Source organism: Acomys minous (assembly GCF_964271855.1).
Source record: "Acomys minous genome assembly, chromosome: 12".
Classification (NCBI taxonomy): domain Eukaryota; kingdom Metazoa; phylum Chordata; class Mammalia; order Rodentia; family Muridae; genus Acomys; species Acomys minous.
This window is the reverse complement of record NC_140493.1, coordinates 47,507,390-47,522,441: the sequence shown is the minus strand read 5'-3', so window position 1 is coordinate 47,522,441 and position 15,052 is coordinate 47,507,390. Positions and strand designations below refer to the sequence as shown.

Below are 15,052 nucleotides of genomic sequence, written 5' to 3'. Positions count from 1 at the left end.
CCTGGATGCCTGGCCTGCTCCTAGCTCCAGCACAGCCTCTCCCCACCTCCCTACCCCCCCCCCCTCACCCCCCCCACCTCCCACCCCCCCCACCCCGTTTGCTCTCCTAAAGGAGACCAGAGCACACAACAGGAATCTGCTTGGCAGCATGAACAGGAGGACTCCAGGAGAATCTGGCACAGCACAAAGACTTCTGGGAAAGCCACAGCCCACCTTGCTGGTGCTGCCTGAGGCTGACTTGGCACCCTAGGGATGGCCTAATGATCTGTCTCTTCTTCTCAGTGGGAGGTCAGGGCTGCAAAGATGGAGGCAGGGGTGCAGCAAGCTGGCTCCTCCAGCTTCTGCTAAGCCTGCACATCTGCGACTCTAGGCTGCTGTCTTTGTTTGAAGCCTGGTCTCATGGATCCCAGGCTGGCCTCACAGTCACTAGGTAGCCAGTACTGGCTATGATTTTCTAATCTTCCGGTTTCCACCCCCAACCCTATCTCTGGGATTACAGGCTAGGCTACCATGCCCCATCAACTTGTATTCTTAGCTGATCCCAGAAATGGAAGGGGAAAGAGATTTCCTGCCTCTGGGATCTGGACTGAAGAAAGAAGTAAGACCACTCTGTGTTCTTTGTCACCAAGAACTGGGTGTCCTGGGCCACAGAGAGGCAGGCCTCTGGCAGCCTTTCTTTCAGAGGGACTGAAAGCAAGGCACTGGCTCCATCTGCTTCCAGGCATGAGGTTACTTTGTTTCTGTCTGTTCTGGGAGTTGAAGTGAAACTGGTACAGTGAGTGTGTGGGCATTTGAGGTTGAGCTGCCTTGTGCTATCTTATGGCTCCTAGAAGAAGCCACAGATTTTGTGTCTTCAACCAAGGGCTGGAATAAGGCTCAGGTGCTAAAGTGCTTCTCTTCCAAGTGTGAGGACCTGAGTTCAATTTCAAGAACTGGTACAAAACAGCCAGACATGGTGGTATACACTTATAACTTGCTGTTAGGGAGGCAGGGAGAGGTGAATTCCTAGGATTTGCTGGCCAAGAAACCTAGCCTACTTGTAGGCATTGGGCCACTGAGGTACCCTGTCTCAAAAAAACAGCATGGAGAGTTTCTGAGGAATGACACCAAGTTTGACCTCTGGAAAACAAATACACACACACACACACACACACACACACACACACACACACACACACACACACGTACATACATGCACGTGCAAGCATATATATATACATGTATATATTCATACACACAAATACTCATGCACATATACCATGCACACACATACACACATGAGTGTGCATACATGCACACACAAACATATACATACTATATACATTCACATACACAAATGCTCATGCACACATATCATGCATACATACACACACACGCACATACACAAAGTCAAGGCAGATATTACCTCCTAAGCTATCCTCCCATACCTCCTAGTCTCCACCCTATTCCATCTGCTCCCTCTCCCAAGATCCTCTCCCTTCGAAGCCTGGGAGCCTTCACTCCATCCCTTCCTTCGGCCTTGCCCAGGTATTTTATTCAGCCAATTAAGGAGGTAAGGTTCAGGGCAGTAACTAGATCTTTGAGCCAGTAATTAACACCAGAATATATCAGACTAAGCCCCAACAAGTACCATATCTACAGCATCTGGGCCTGAAGACCCCCCCCCTTAACACACTCATATTTGAGCAAAATTTATTGAGTGCCCACTCTTTTCCAGGTATGGCATCTTACTCTGAGCTTCTCGGGGACCTTATGGGCTAATGGTGAAATAAACAGGTAAGCAAAGAAGCAAAGTAAAGAGCTGCAAAGGTGGAATTCTGTACAGAGAAAAAGAGGAGCACAATGGAGAAAGAGAGTGTCCTAGGTAAAGGAGGTCAAAGCACAAAGGGGTCAGATGCCAGATGAGACTGTGGCGGGGCATTCAAGCTAATTTCAGCTTAGAGCTTGTATATATTATATAGAAGGTGCTAAGTCAGGGGTGAGTGTCTACAGTCAAATAATGTAGCAAGAAAAGAAAACTGGTCATGAATTATATGCCATAGTAAAGAGCCTTTAGTAGCCAAGAAGGAAAGATGGTGTGTCATGCACACATTTCTGGATTATACAAATAGACAATGGAATGGACAGTTCTCAAAAGGTGAAATACAAATGGACAACAACTATATGAGAATGTGTACAATTTCACCAGACAGCAAAGGAAGATACATTTCAGCTTATTGCCATGACCTGCACAGCTTAGGGATTGACTGAGTCCAGGTACAATGGCAAACACACAGTCTGTACCTTTAAAGTATTGATCCCTATTATATACATTGTAGAGCCATCAACAAACAGGGCTGTGCACTGGGTCTCCAGGACACAAGCTGAGGGTCCCATGCCACGTCATGAGGAAAGCATGTTGTACTGAATGTACATTCAGCTACCGTTATGAGTTTCTGGGCAGACAAAGGACAGAAGGGAGCAGTGCTTACTGGCAGGGGATGGGCATTCTCATCAGAGTGTGGAGGAGGCAGTCCTGTAGAAGATATGGGAATAGCACTGGAAACAGAGAGCAGAGAGGTCAAGGACTGGGCAGAGAGCAGGCATTCAGTGGTGGGAGTGCTGAGCTGTGGGGTGCAATGAGGACATGGTGAGACAGTGGAGTGGCTAGCATGAGGCACAGACACCAGAGAGGCCAGCGAGAGGCATATACTGTGGACTTATGAAGGGTCCTTGATATGGCTGTGCTCATGTCAACAATACGCAGTCACTCAGGTCAGAATTTGCTCTACTCCCCATGCTCAGGCTTACAGACGTTTTGGTCTCCACGGTTGGCTCACTGCATTGTTTTTGGTTTCTGTTTTGTTCTGTGTCTTTAGGCTTGTGGCAAGGCAGCAGCATCATGGAAGGGAGGCTGTGTTGCAGCAGTGCTGTTTCCCCCGTGGCAGCCAGGAAGCAGCAAGTGAAACAGGGAGCCTGTGCTGTGGGTTTCTTCCTCCTTTCACTCTTCTACCATCTGATGTCTAGCCTGTAGCTGGTGCTGTCTCTATTCCTAGGGTCCCTCTCTCTCTGTCTTGCATGTAATCCTCTCAGGAAATGCCCTTGCAGACACATTTTGAAGGGTGCACCATGCTGGACTTTTGGGCATGTCTCAGTCCAATCAAGTTGACCTCACCCCAGCTTATGTATTTATTATTACGTTTGCATTATTGTGTCAGAGTACACGCTTTCAGTTATGGTTTTTTTTAAGTCCACTTACTGCACATCTTGTCTTTACAACATCTATTTTTATGTTAACCATGTGTCTACCCTGAGTGGTTGATCTCCATCATGTGGGTTTATGGAAGCACACAAGGATAGTCACACAAGAAAGGCCTACTGCCACATCTTTCAGAACATGCGCTACTGCTGAGCTTGCATGACTGTATATCATAAAACAAAGATTAGTCTGTTAATTTCCCACTGTGTAAGGTAAGGAGGTCTGTACCCTTCTTCAAATGCTTCTGCTGTCCTTTCCTATCTCCTGGTTCCTTCATATTTCACCCTCCCCCTTTTTTTTTCAGTGCAAAGTTGGATAGAACCAGCTCTCTCTGTTGGAGCTGGGATGCTCTTATGTCTTTTGAATTGCTTCACTGTCTCAATGGACTCACTGGTTATCCTCAGCCTCTCTTCAGTAGCTGCTCTGTCTCCATGCTCAGAGGTGTTGACAATTGCTTTGCTGGGTCCCTGGAGTAGGATGCAAGGGGAGAGAACATGCCTTAGGCTGGGTTTCCTGAGAAGCAGACACTAAAAGGATCTCAGAAGATATGTTATTCTGGAACTGACGAGGGAAGTAGAGGAGAGGGGACAGGAAGTAGACAGAAAGAGACGTGTCCATGTTGGAGATGGACAGATAACCACTGAGATTCCATCACTGTGCTGGAACGTGAACCAGTGTATACAGGGCGGCCAAGGAAGCTGAGCCTTTACGCAGCCACCACCTGCTTCTCCAGCCTGGTCCTTGTGTGGGTTCTTGTGATGATCAGTCTTGGCCATCAACTTGACAAGATTTAGAATTGCCGTGGAAATGTACCCTAGTGCATGTCTGTAGTGGAATTTCTAAGTTAGATCAGTTGATGTACAAAGACCAACCCTGGCAGCATCATGGGTCAGAGTTTTGAACTGAATAAAAAGGAGAAAGTGAACGGAGCACCAGCCTTTTTCTCTTTCTGCTTCCTGGTTGTGGATACAGTGTGACAGGCTCATATTCCTGTCACAGGGTCTTTCCTGCCATGACAGACTGTAACGTCAAATTTTGAACCAAAATATATCTTCCCTCCCTCCCTCCCTCCCTCCCTCCCTCCCTCCTGGCTTCCTTCCTTCCTTCCTTTCTTCTATTTCTTTGTCAGGTGTTTTGTCACAAAGAGAAAGGTTACTAATACAGGCCCCGCCAGCTCCTGCTCAGGCTGACATGAGAGCTCCAAGGAGAAAGCAGTTGGTGGCAGAGGGGACAGGAAAAGGACAGTGACAACATCAGCTGCAGGCAGGATGCAAAAGCTCTCCTCAGGATGCTGTTTTCCAAGCATGGAAACTGTGGGCTCAAAGGCACAGCTTTCCCTTCCCCACTCCATCCAACTCCTCCCCTCCTGGATGTCAGGCTGAAGAGGTTTAGGGTAGAGGGCAGGGGGCAAAGTGCTGGGAGGAGCCCCAGGTACTGAGTGAGCCTTATCCAGGGTTTTGTTGGGACCTTACACTGAGACTGTGGCCAGAGTAAAGGATTCAAGGACAAGACAAAGGTCCATTTTCTGTGCGACTGAAAGAGCCACAGAGCTGGCTGCCACTTCAGCTGTGCCCCCACCATGCCCTTCTAACCAGGCAAGATTGTGCTTCCTGTCACTGCTTGTGGAGAAACACACTTCTCCCTTTTTTACCATGCTGGAAGTGGTGTCTAGTTATTAAAGTAGAGAATGCAAAAATATGCAAAAGCAAAAATGCTGAGAAGGGGCCCCCTCTGATATCTGAGGTCACAGCTCCCAGGCCTCAATTGGCTGAAGAAATGCACTGCTGACAGTTTCATCATCTTCTATCAGATTATTTCCATCACACATTTTTATAGTATTGAAGTCTTAGTTTTATGCACACAGCTATTCTTCCTGCTTCTTTAAAAATTTTATGTGTCGAGAGCACTTCTTTTCCTAAATACACATCATAAAGTACTTTATGGCGGCCACTACTCCCACATGTCATTTATCTTTATCTCATCTGCTAGGTACGGAATAGTTGGACTTCTCAGTTGCAGCAAATGTCGGTCATTAGATCCAACTCTCTAGCGATGAGACTGCACCCATGGCTGTTCTTTCATTTTATTAATTACCTCAAAGTGTTCCCTTAGGATCCCAGCCCTCATATTGACTCCCGAGTAGTGAAAATTTACAATAAAGCACTCAGTGAACCTGAAATAAAGCCGAGTAAGAGGAAGAAGGCTGGCAAGGTGCTTGCTGCCAAGCCTGGAGACATGATTTTGACTCCTGAAAACTACACACTGGAGCTCCTACAAGACAGTCACTGACTTTCATACATGCTCGGAAATTAGTGCATCCAACCACATACAACCATACAAGAGACTTCAAGAACACAAAGCATGACTTTATTTTAGTCTTTAGTTTTCTTTTAACTAATATTATTAAAACAAGACAAGCTAAGAGAGAAGCTGTTCCTATCCATCATTTTTTAATGTTTTTTGTTTGTTTCTTTGTTGTTGTTGTTGTTGTTTTGGTGTTGTTTTTTTTTTTCCACAAGAAACAGCAGAACAATCTGACTTGGAGGTGACTCCTAGCTGTGACTATTCCTCTGTTTGAGCAGCAGAATCTTCCTTCTAAAGGGACATAGCTGAAGAACTACAGTCCCAATGTCCCTTGTAACCACACAAGTTACGTCTCAGACAATGGGAGCAGAGTAAAATTGTCACAGGAGATATCTTGGGAGTCTGTTAGAACTGTCAAAGTAAAACATCTGGTGATGGTGCGTGCCTTTAATCCGAGCACTTAGAGAGAGGCCGAAGCAGGTGGATCTCTGTGAGTTCAAGGCCAGGCTGGTCTACAAAGAGAGTTCCAGGACAGCCAGAGCTGTCTGGAAACCCTGTCTCAAAAAACCAACCAAAGAACCAAACAACAACAAACCCATCTGGTGACCTTGTTGAAGAATTCATGTGGTAGAACTCACAGGCCAACTAGGAGCCGAGGCAGCTTTAGCTTACAGTTAGCTATAGACTAATGCCCTTTCTCCTCCAGATACAAGAGTGAGATCCTCTCAAAAGTAGAGCCTGCAAGTAACCTTGAAAACAAGTCCTTCCTCATCCTCCAAAGAGGTCTGTGTCTATTGTCTCTGGGATTGCAGCATCATAAGGCCCTAAGAGCAATTGAATCATGCTTGGTCTCCTGATGCAGAGAAGTTGGTGCCATAGCTGTATATTTTCTATGCTGCTAGGTTTACTGTGGAGCAACAGGAAGTATATGTAAGAGCTGCAGAGATAGCTTAGTTAGTAAGATGCTTGGCTTGCAAGCATAAGGAGCTGAGTTCAACTCCCAGAACCCACATAAAATAATGGGTGAGGCAGTGCATTCTTGTAATTGTAGCACCGGGGAGGTGGAAGCAGATAGATTCCTGGAGCTGGTCAGGGATGACCAGCCAGCCAAGCTTGCTCTTAATCAGTTCCAGGCCAGTGAGAGACTCTGTCTCAACAACGACATAATCAAACAAACAATAGCAACAACCAAAACGGAGGGACAGCGGCTAAGGGATGACAGCAGAGGTTAGTCTCTGGCCTCCACATGCATGTGCACACACACACACACACACACACACATGCACCATGCATGTGCACCTGCACAGAAATATGTATATGTACATTGGCTTGGTTAGGGTTTCTATTGCTATGATGAAACACCATGACCAAAAGCAACTTGGGGAGGAAAGGGTTTATTCAGCTTACACTACCACGTCACTGTTTATCATTGAAGAAAGTCAGAGCAGGAACTCAAACAGGGCAGAATCTTGGAGGCAGGAGCTGATGCAGAAGCCATGGAGGGGTGCTGCTTACTGGCTTGCTCTTCATGGTTGCTCAGTCTGCTTTTTTATAGACCCTAGGACCATTTGTCCAGGAATGGTACCACCCACAATGGGCTGGGTGGTCCCCACCAATCACTAATTAAGAAAATACCCTACAGCTGGATCTTATGGAAGCATTGTTCTCAAGGCTCTCCCTCCTCTCTGATGACTCCAGCTTGTGGCCACTTGACATATAAAACTAGCCAGCACACACATACACAAAATATGTGAACGTGTGTAGGCTTCAAAACCTTGTCTCAAAGTAAAAAAGTGCCCAGTCCTTACCTGTCTCCCACCACCAGGGACCTGGAATGTGGGCGGGTTTTGTTGTTGTTTCAGGTTTTTTGTTTGTTTGTTTTTTCTAGAATTATAGTAGCTGTCTTGGGTGTGAGGCTTTGGAGAGGCAGTTTCTCCCAAGGATAGAGCACAGAGCAGAGAACTCTGGGATCAGGTGAGCCTGATCCACTGATGTGTTGATCTCTGCTGCCTGCCTCAGGCTTCTTCCAAATGAGAGATAAATAGTTTCCTCTTGACCTAGGCTTTTAGTCCTTTGGAGTGTCCTGTCACATGGAACAAAATGAGATACTTAATGAGGCAATAATGAGGCATTTAGAGCTCAGACTGGAACTGGACACCTTGGGTTTGCAGACTGGTCTGCTACTCCTAGCTTAGGGAGTCTGAAAACCTCCGTTACTCCCCTTACCCAAGTGACCATTACTCATGACCCTTACGTCATCAGTTTGTGGGAAGAAGAGATGATGCAAGGTGTGATGGTTTGAATGAGACTCATATATTTGAATGACTGGTTGCCAGCTGCTGAACTATTTAGGAGGAATGGGGAGGTGTGGCCTTACTGCAGGTGATGTGGCCTTGTTGGAAGAGATGTATCACTGGGGGGTGGGATTTGAGGTTTAAAAAGTCCATCCCTGCCCCACATACTCTCTCTGCCCTGTAACTTACAGATCAGATGTAAGCGCTCAGCTACTGCTCCAGCACTTTGTCTGCCTCCCTGCCACCATATTTTCCATCATGATGAAATTACTCTCTAAAACTATAAGTATTCCCCAGTTAAATGCTTTCTTTTTACAAGTTCCTTGGATCACTAAGACAGAAACAAAAATGCATTCACATAGCACCTGACCCAGTGCAAAGGCAGGAGAAGGCACAGAGTTCCTGCTCTGTGCTTGGCACTCTGCTTGCAAAGTGTCAGGGGAAGGGCAAAGTCTCTATATTAAAGAGCCACTGACTTTTATGTGCAATATTGACCTATAAGCCAATGCAATAGTCTAGTGGCTACGGTACCAGGCAGGAGCTTTGAAAGTCCTAAAGACACCAAGAAGAAGCCACCAACCTTGGAACAAAAGAGTCAAAGCTGGCTCCACTCCTCTCTACTCCGTGTTACGATTCCAAGTCAAAGGGTGTAATTAGGTTGATTGGGAAAAAAAAACCCCTAGGATTCACCAATACACTGCCTGTAAGAAACTCACTTTAGACAGAAGGGCACACAGACTGGAAATGAAAGGATAGAACACAGTTTCCGGAAATCGTAATCCAGGGAGAGCAACAACAGCTATGCTAATCTCACATACAGTGAATTTAAGTAAGAAAATGCCACAAGAATGCCTGGGCAGGACAGTGCAGCCCTGTGATCGAGGACTCACAACTGTGACATTGAAGGGTCATAAGTTTGAGGCCAGCCTGGATCATATACCAAGGCTATTAAAACAAAACAGAATTTTAAAAATGCCACAAGCTAAAGAAAGCTCTGTGTAATGATAAGAAATCAATTTACCAGGAGAATAAAACAATTAAAATACTTATGCATCAACCCTCAAGGTCCCTAAGTATATAAAGCAAACACTGACATGGCTGAAGGAAGAAGGAGCCAGACACATGCTGGGTGAGTCTAGATATTGTCAAGTTGCCAACAAGTGTTAATTCTCAGTGACACTGACTGCACGTTTATGCATTGGAGCTAAAGAAGAGAAAGACACCCGGAAAGGAAGGAATGTAAAAATAAGAAAAACCGCCTTTTAAAAAATAACAATGAAATATGAGATATGAAATATTCACCATACAACAGGTATTATATGAAGTTTACTATATAAGCATGGGGAGAGAAGGAAGGCGGGACCTTAGGGAGAGACAGAGGAAGAAAGGAAGAGAGAAACAGGAACGAGAGAGGAAGAGAGGAGGAAGGAGAGCAAGAGGGAAAGATAGGTGGATTTGTCCTTTTATATACTCCTGGGCAGGGGCACGCCCAGTGGCAAGTAGGCAATTACATCACAGGTTGCTAGGCAGACTGGGGCAGAATCCTAGCAACCTTGACCTGAGGCTAACAGCTGGATGAACCCCTTCTTGTTCAATGGAGAAAGCTGAGGTCTTAAAGCTGTAATATTTGGGGGCTGTACAGATGCTCAGCAGTTAAGAGCGCTGGCGACTGTTAGGTCTCAAACCCAGGCTAAGTCTCACGCAGTACCTGTGGCTCTCCCCAGCACTTCTCAACCCACCCCTACCCTAAACCTCTTCCTCCCAAAGCCTGAGCTTCTGCTTCCTTCCCCAGCCTGATCCCTATATAAAGCTTAGTCATATTGGCTATGCTGGCTGGTCCCTTGGCCCTGGTTTCCTCTCTTGGTCAGTGGCTCCTTTCTTGTTGTCTCCCGCACTCTCTCTTCTCATGGTCCAGTTTAGTCTCCTGGTCATGTTCAGCCTGGTCTCACCCCTCAGCCTGTTTTCTCCCTTACATTTACAATAAAAATCTTCTCCTGTAGTCATGTCCTCCTTTTATTTCATTTTTTTTTTTCATTCAGCTACTTTTCTAGGAGACCCCGAGTTCAATTCCCAGCATCCACATGGTAGCTCTCAACGGTCTGTCACCCCAGTGTCAAGGATTCAACACCTTCTGGCGGCTGAGGCCACTGCACACATGCGGTGCCTAGACATGCACACAGGCAAAACACCTATACACATAAAATAAAAATAAGGGAAAAAACCTTTTAAGAGTGCAGAATTTTGCACAAGATCATCAGCAAGTGAGTATTTGAGCATTTCTTTAAAGATGAGAAATGCCTAGATGATCAAAGAACCAGAGTTACAGTTGTGATAACAAGTTTAGACAACTATTTAACAAGTAGGCTGGAAGACTATTGAGGATGGACCGCTCTTTCCTAAGCATCTTTGGAGCAGGCTCATCATCATCCTGAGGAAAGGCAGTGACAAGACTTGGAGCATGGATTCTCTCCACAGGTGTCCTTACTGCTTCCAGAAAGATGCTGCTCCGTGGAGGTCTCCAGGTCCAAAGATTTGGTCACCGAGAAGCAAGCTGCGGCTGTTGCCAACGTGCCTTGGAGTTTTGGAACGGACACAATAAAAACAAAGGTCTTAACACGGACTCTTGTTTTGCTCACCAGCTGAGGCCTCCTGGGGCAGAGTTCTTGCTGGGCAGGGCTGAGTTGTTGATGCTGGAAGTTCAAGCTGATGCACCCACAGTTGGGAAAAAGGGGGAGGGCTGTTCTTTAGGTCTGGAATAAAATGAGGGCACCTTTCTCCAGTGTCTGCTCATCACCTTTGATCCCAAGGCCACTGCTAATTTGAAAGCTGTTTGGGGGCTGCTGTAGGGGCTCTGGTTTGGCAGAAGTCATTTTGTATCCTGGGATCCCCTTTTCCCTGATGGTCCAGGAAGATTCTTAACTTCTCTCAAGTCTCTGCATTTAGAATCTGGAAAGACTCAGGCTGTGCAGAATCATCACCTAGGAGGGACAGTCTCAGAAAGACACCGTACACTCCAGGTGCCCCCTATCCAGTGGCCTAAACAGGAAGCCAGAGGGCAGGCATAGTTTTATAAAAGCCCTTCAGGCAAAGAGGGTGTGTCAGCAGAACTTGGTTCTCTGCCCCCAGGCCTCTGGGAAGAGCTCCAGGCCTGAGAAGTTTATCAAATTCTTTCTTTACCCACCCAGCTTTGAATTTCATGGAAAACAAAACAGTCAAGTCAAAACAATGGGAGTCTTGCTAGAGTCTGTGAAAAGATTTGAAGGCTTTGGATCTGCCTTTCTGTCCTTGTGCTTAGGTAAGACGTGTCTGTGAGCCTCGGTTTCCTCAAGTATGAAAAGGCAATAAATAGTACAGGGTCTCCTGTGTTGCTTAAGGATAGACAAGTCAATCTTGAGGGCACATAGACTGATTCTTGGTGTGGAACCAAGGGGCAGTGTGACAAGGTAGCAAAACAACCAACCAACCAACAACAACAACAACAAACCCTAAACTACTCCTTGAATCCTGTGGTAGTTGGTTTTGATCAACCACACAAACCTAGATATATCTAGGAAGAGAGACTCTTAATTGAGAAAATGCCTCTCAAGACCAGCCTGTAGGTGTTATGGAGGTCACAGCTAACTGTGGGCAGTACCATCCCTGGGCAGGCAGTCATGAATTGTATGAACATGCAGTGTGAACAAACCATGAGGTGCAAGCCAAGAAGCAGTACACAGCATTCCTCTTGGCTTCTGCTTCGATTCCTGCCTCCAGGTTCCTACCTTGAGTTCTTGCCCTGATTTTCTCACTGATGGATTGTGACTAGAGAGTTGCAAGATGAAATAAACCTTTTCATCCCAAAGTTACTTTCGGTCAAGCGTTCTATCACAGCAATAGAAAAGTAACTCAGATAACCAGTGAAACTCTCCAAGGTGATATGCCCTGTACATGCTGCTTTCATTAAAAAATATAGTGAGAGACACAACAGGTCTACTATGGGGAGATATATTTGCAGGAAGGGAAGAGGCAAGGAGTTGGGGCCTGAGTGGGCTATGAGGGTAGAGAGAGACAGAGAGACAATGGGAGAGAGAGAGAAATGGGGGTAGAAGGCACCCCAGACACAGGGAGAGGAAGAGAAACCCTAGGCACAGAGAGTGCAAGAGAAAGAGAGAAAATAAGAGAGAGAGACAGGTGTCAGGTTGGCCCTTTTATATCTGCTGCACAGCTGAAGGGCATCTGACATGCACCTGCAGCATCTGGCGATGATGTCATAGGTTGCTAAGCAACCTAGAGGCAAAGACCTATATGCTAACACATGCCACCCTGCAGGGACCCTGTTGCTCCAATTAGTTTGGGAGGGACATGGTGAGTGCACAGGGAGTCGACTTACCCAGAGGCTCAGGGTTCTTCTTCAACAGCCTTCTATGGAAGTTGAAAGAGGCCTTTAGATCCCGATATGGTGGGAGTGAATCTTCCCAGCACTGTCATTTGGGAATAGCATCTTTGCTAATTTAATTAATGGCTGCAAGGTAAGCCACTTTGGGCTTACGGAACTCTTACTAGAATAATGAGAAGACACGGGGTGAAATGCCATAGGAAGACAGAGGCAGCGATCCAAGAGGTATGTCTACCAGCCAAGGAAGGCAATCAGAAACTGCACACAAGAGAGCAGATGCCAGCTTCTGTACTCCTGGATCTTAGGCTCTTAGCGTTTATGATTGTGGGATAATATTCTGTTACCGGGGCATCATGATATCCTCTGATGCTAACATAGGCACTGGTCAGAACTGTGTTTTTAAACGTGTACTGTTTTTTATGGCAAAGAAAACTGTCAGAAATCTTCCATACCCATTCCAGACCCTCCTGAAGTCCCCTCCCCAGGCCATCTCAGGTACCTTGATTTTTTTTCATTGCATCTGCCATGCCTGAGATACAGAGGGGTATAGCGAGAGGTTTTTTTGTTTTTTTGTTTGTTTTGTTTTGTTTTGTTTTTGGTTTCCTAAAAAAGAAAATTATGTTATGTGAATTTGTTTTTGTTTTAATCCCAGGTGTGGGGATATGGGCCTGCTTCAGACTGTCCATAGCTGCTAACTATGATTTGTCTCATGCACCAACAGGGGTGTGAGTTTTGCCAGCTACAGATAGTTTAAGTTTGGAATTCTGGGGATGCTTGAACGGGTATAAATGCCAGAGCCCAGAGAGGGATGGGTGCTCTCTGAAGAAGTAAGTGGCTGCTGCTCTCCCCTGCTGCTCCTGATTGCTGTTGTCACAATTTGACTAGAAGAAAATATTGGAGATATCATGACAATGAAATTTGGACTTGCACTAAGGGACCCCAAGACCTTAATCAGTAGGAAGTAGTTTAAAGAGATCTATGTGCAGAGCATGGTGGCACATGTTTAATCTCAGCATTGGGAGACAGAGGCAGAGGCAGGTGACTCACTGTGAATTTTAGGCCAGTCTGGTCTACAAAGTAAGTCCTGGAGCCATGGCTATCACACAGAGAAACCTTGTCTCAAAAAAAAAAATGAATAAATATAAAGGGACCTATGGCCCCTTTCCTCTCTTGCCTTCTGTCTCTCCTACCTAGTGTTGGGGTGTTAGGAGGGATTGGGGTGAAGAAGGGTGATAGATATAAGAACCTAAATAAAATAGTCAAAAAAACCCTATGCCTACAGAAGTGTATGTGTTTCTGTGTAGTAGTAGTTGTTGTTGTTACTATAATGTCAGATATATGCTATGTAATGTATGTGGAAGATGTATGTGGTACACATATCTATGTATTCATGTATGATGTGACATGGCATGATATGCTATATAGTATGAAGTGGCTTGTGTGTGGCTCATATGGAGCTTGTGCTTATGGACATGTGGGGCATATGAGATTTGTATAATGTGGGATGCATGTCTCATGTAATGTATGTCACATGTATAAAATGACAAGCAAGAGGTGTGTGAGGTATATTGTGTGGATTGTATAGTGTATGTGGTATATAGTGTATATGGTGTGTGATAGTGTGCTTGTTTTGGTATATGGTGTGGTACATGTAGAAAGTGTGTGAATGGAGTCCACAACGTGCCCTATGTAGCATATGTGTGTGAACTGTGTGTTTGCTGTGGCATGTGTATAGTATAAGTCATGGGAGACTTGGTGTGTGTGTGTGTGTGTGTGTGTGTGTGTGTGTGTGTGTGTGTATAATATATAAGAGGCTCAGTTCAAGCCCCTTTTACAACTCAAAAGCCCATGAGCTGACCCTCCTTATATCCTCATCCTGGCAGGATCATCTCCCATTTCTTCTTGCCACACTGGCCTCCTTTCACTTCCTCCAGTGAGCCAGGCCACTTATATCCTCTATGGACCACTGAGTCTACAACCTGAGCAAGCCAAAGTAGGTAGCCTGAGTCTAATGGGCTAGGTTCCCCTTACCTGCTGACAGGCTTGGAGCGAGGAAGGAATAGGACTTGAACCTGTGAGGGGTCAAAGGAATGTTGGGGGATGGTGTTCAAATAAGGTAATAAGCCCCATGTTTTCACTTCTGTAAACAAGGTTGGTTGCCCAAATAGACAGCATGTGCTTGATCACACATAGGCAAAAGATACATAGAGAGGAAGTGGGTCACGATTTATGATTGCCCCCAATTGGATGGGAAGTACAGAGCCTTGTGGACTTCAAGTACCAGGCTAATGTAATTCTCAGCCATAGTCTGGGAATTCCAGGTATGGACCTTTTCTTACTTAGGCTTTCATTTCTGCAAGGAGACACCATAACCAAGGCAACTTTTCTTTCCTTCCTTTCCTTTTTCTTTTCTTTTTTTCCAAGATAGGTTTTTCTGTGTAGACCTAGATGTCCTGGACTAGATTTGTGGACCAGGCTGGCCTCAAACTCACAGAGATTCTCCTGCCTCTGCCTTTCTGAGTGCTGGATTACAGACATGAGCCACCATGCCATGATGAGAAAGCAACTCTTATAAAGAAAAACATTTCATTGGGGCTGGCTTACAGTTTCAGAGGTATAGTCCAATATCGTCATTTTTCATCATGGCGGGAAACATGGAAGCATACAGGCCTGCATGTTTCTGGAGGAGCTGAGAGTTCTACATCTTTTCTGTCGTTGTTGTTGTTGTTGTTTTTTCCTACACAGGGTTTATCTGTGTAGGCCTGGATGTCCTGGACTTGCTTTGTAGACCAGGATGGCCTCAAACTCATAGAGATCTGCCTGCCTCTGCCTCCTAAGTAC

At 45.7% G+C, this 15,052-nt stretch overlaps 1 long non-coding RNA gene across 2 annotated transcripts; it reads left to right on the top strand.

The window, feature by feature from the left end:
* Positions 1 to 148: 148 nt before the first annotated feature.
* LOC311578866 lies at positions 149 to 10,562 on the top strand. Of its 2 annotated transcripts, none has more exons than XR_014772984.1 (3): positions 149 to 598; positions 1,718 to 1,776; positions 10,312 to 10,562. It is a non-coding gene; the product is annotated as an uncharacterized lncRNA (long non-coding RNA). The 2 variants fall into 2 exon arrangements; XR_014772985.1 differs by lacking the exon at positions 10,312 to 10,562 and adding an exon at positions 2,859 to 3,138.
* The last annotated feature ends 4,490 nt before the right edge of the window (positions 10,563 to 15,052 follow it).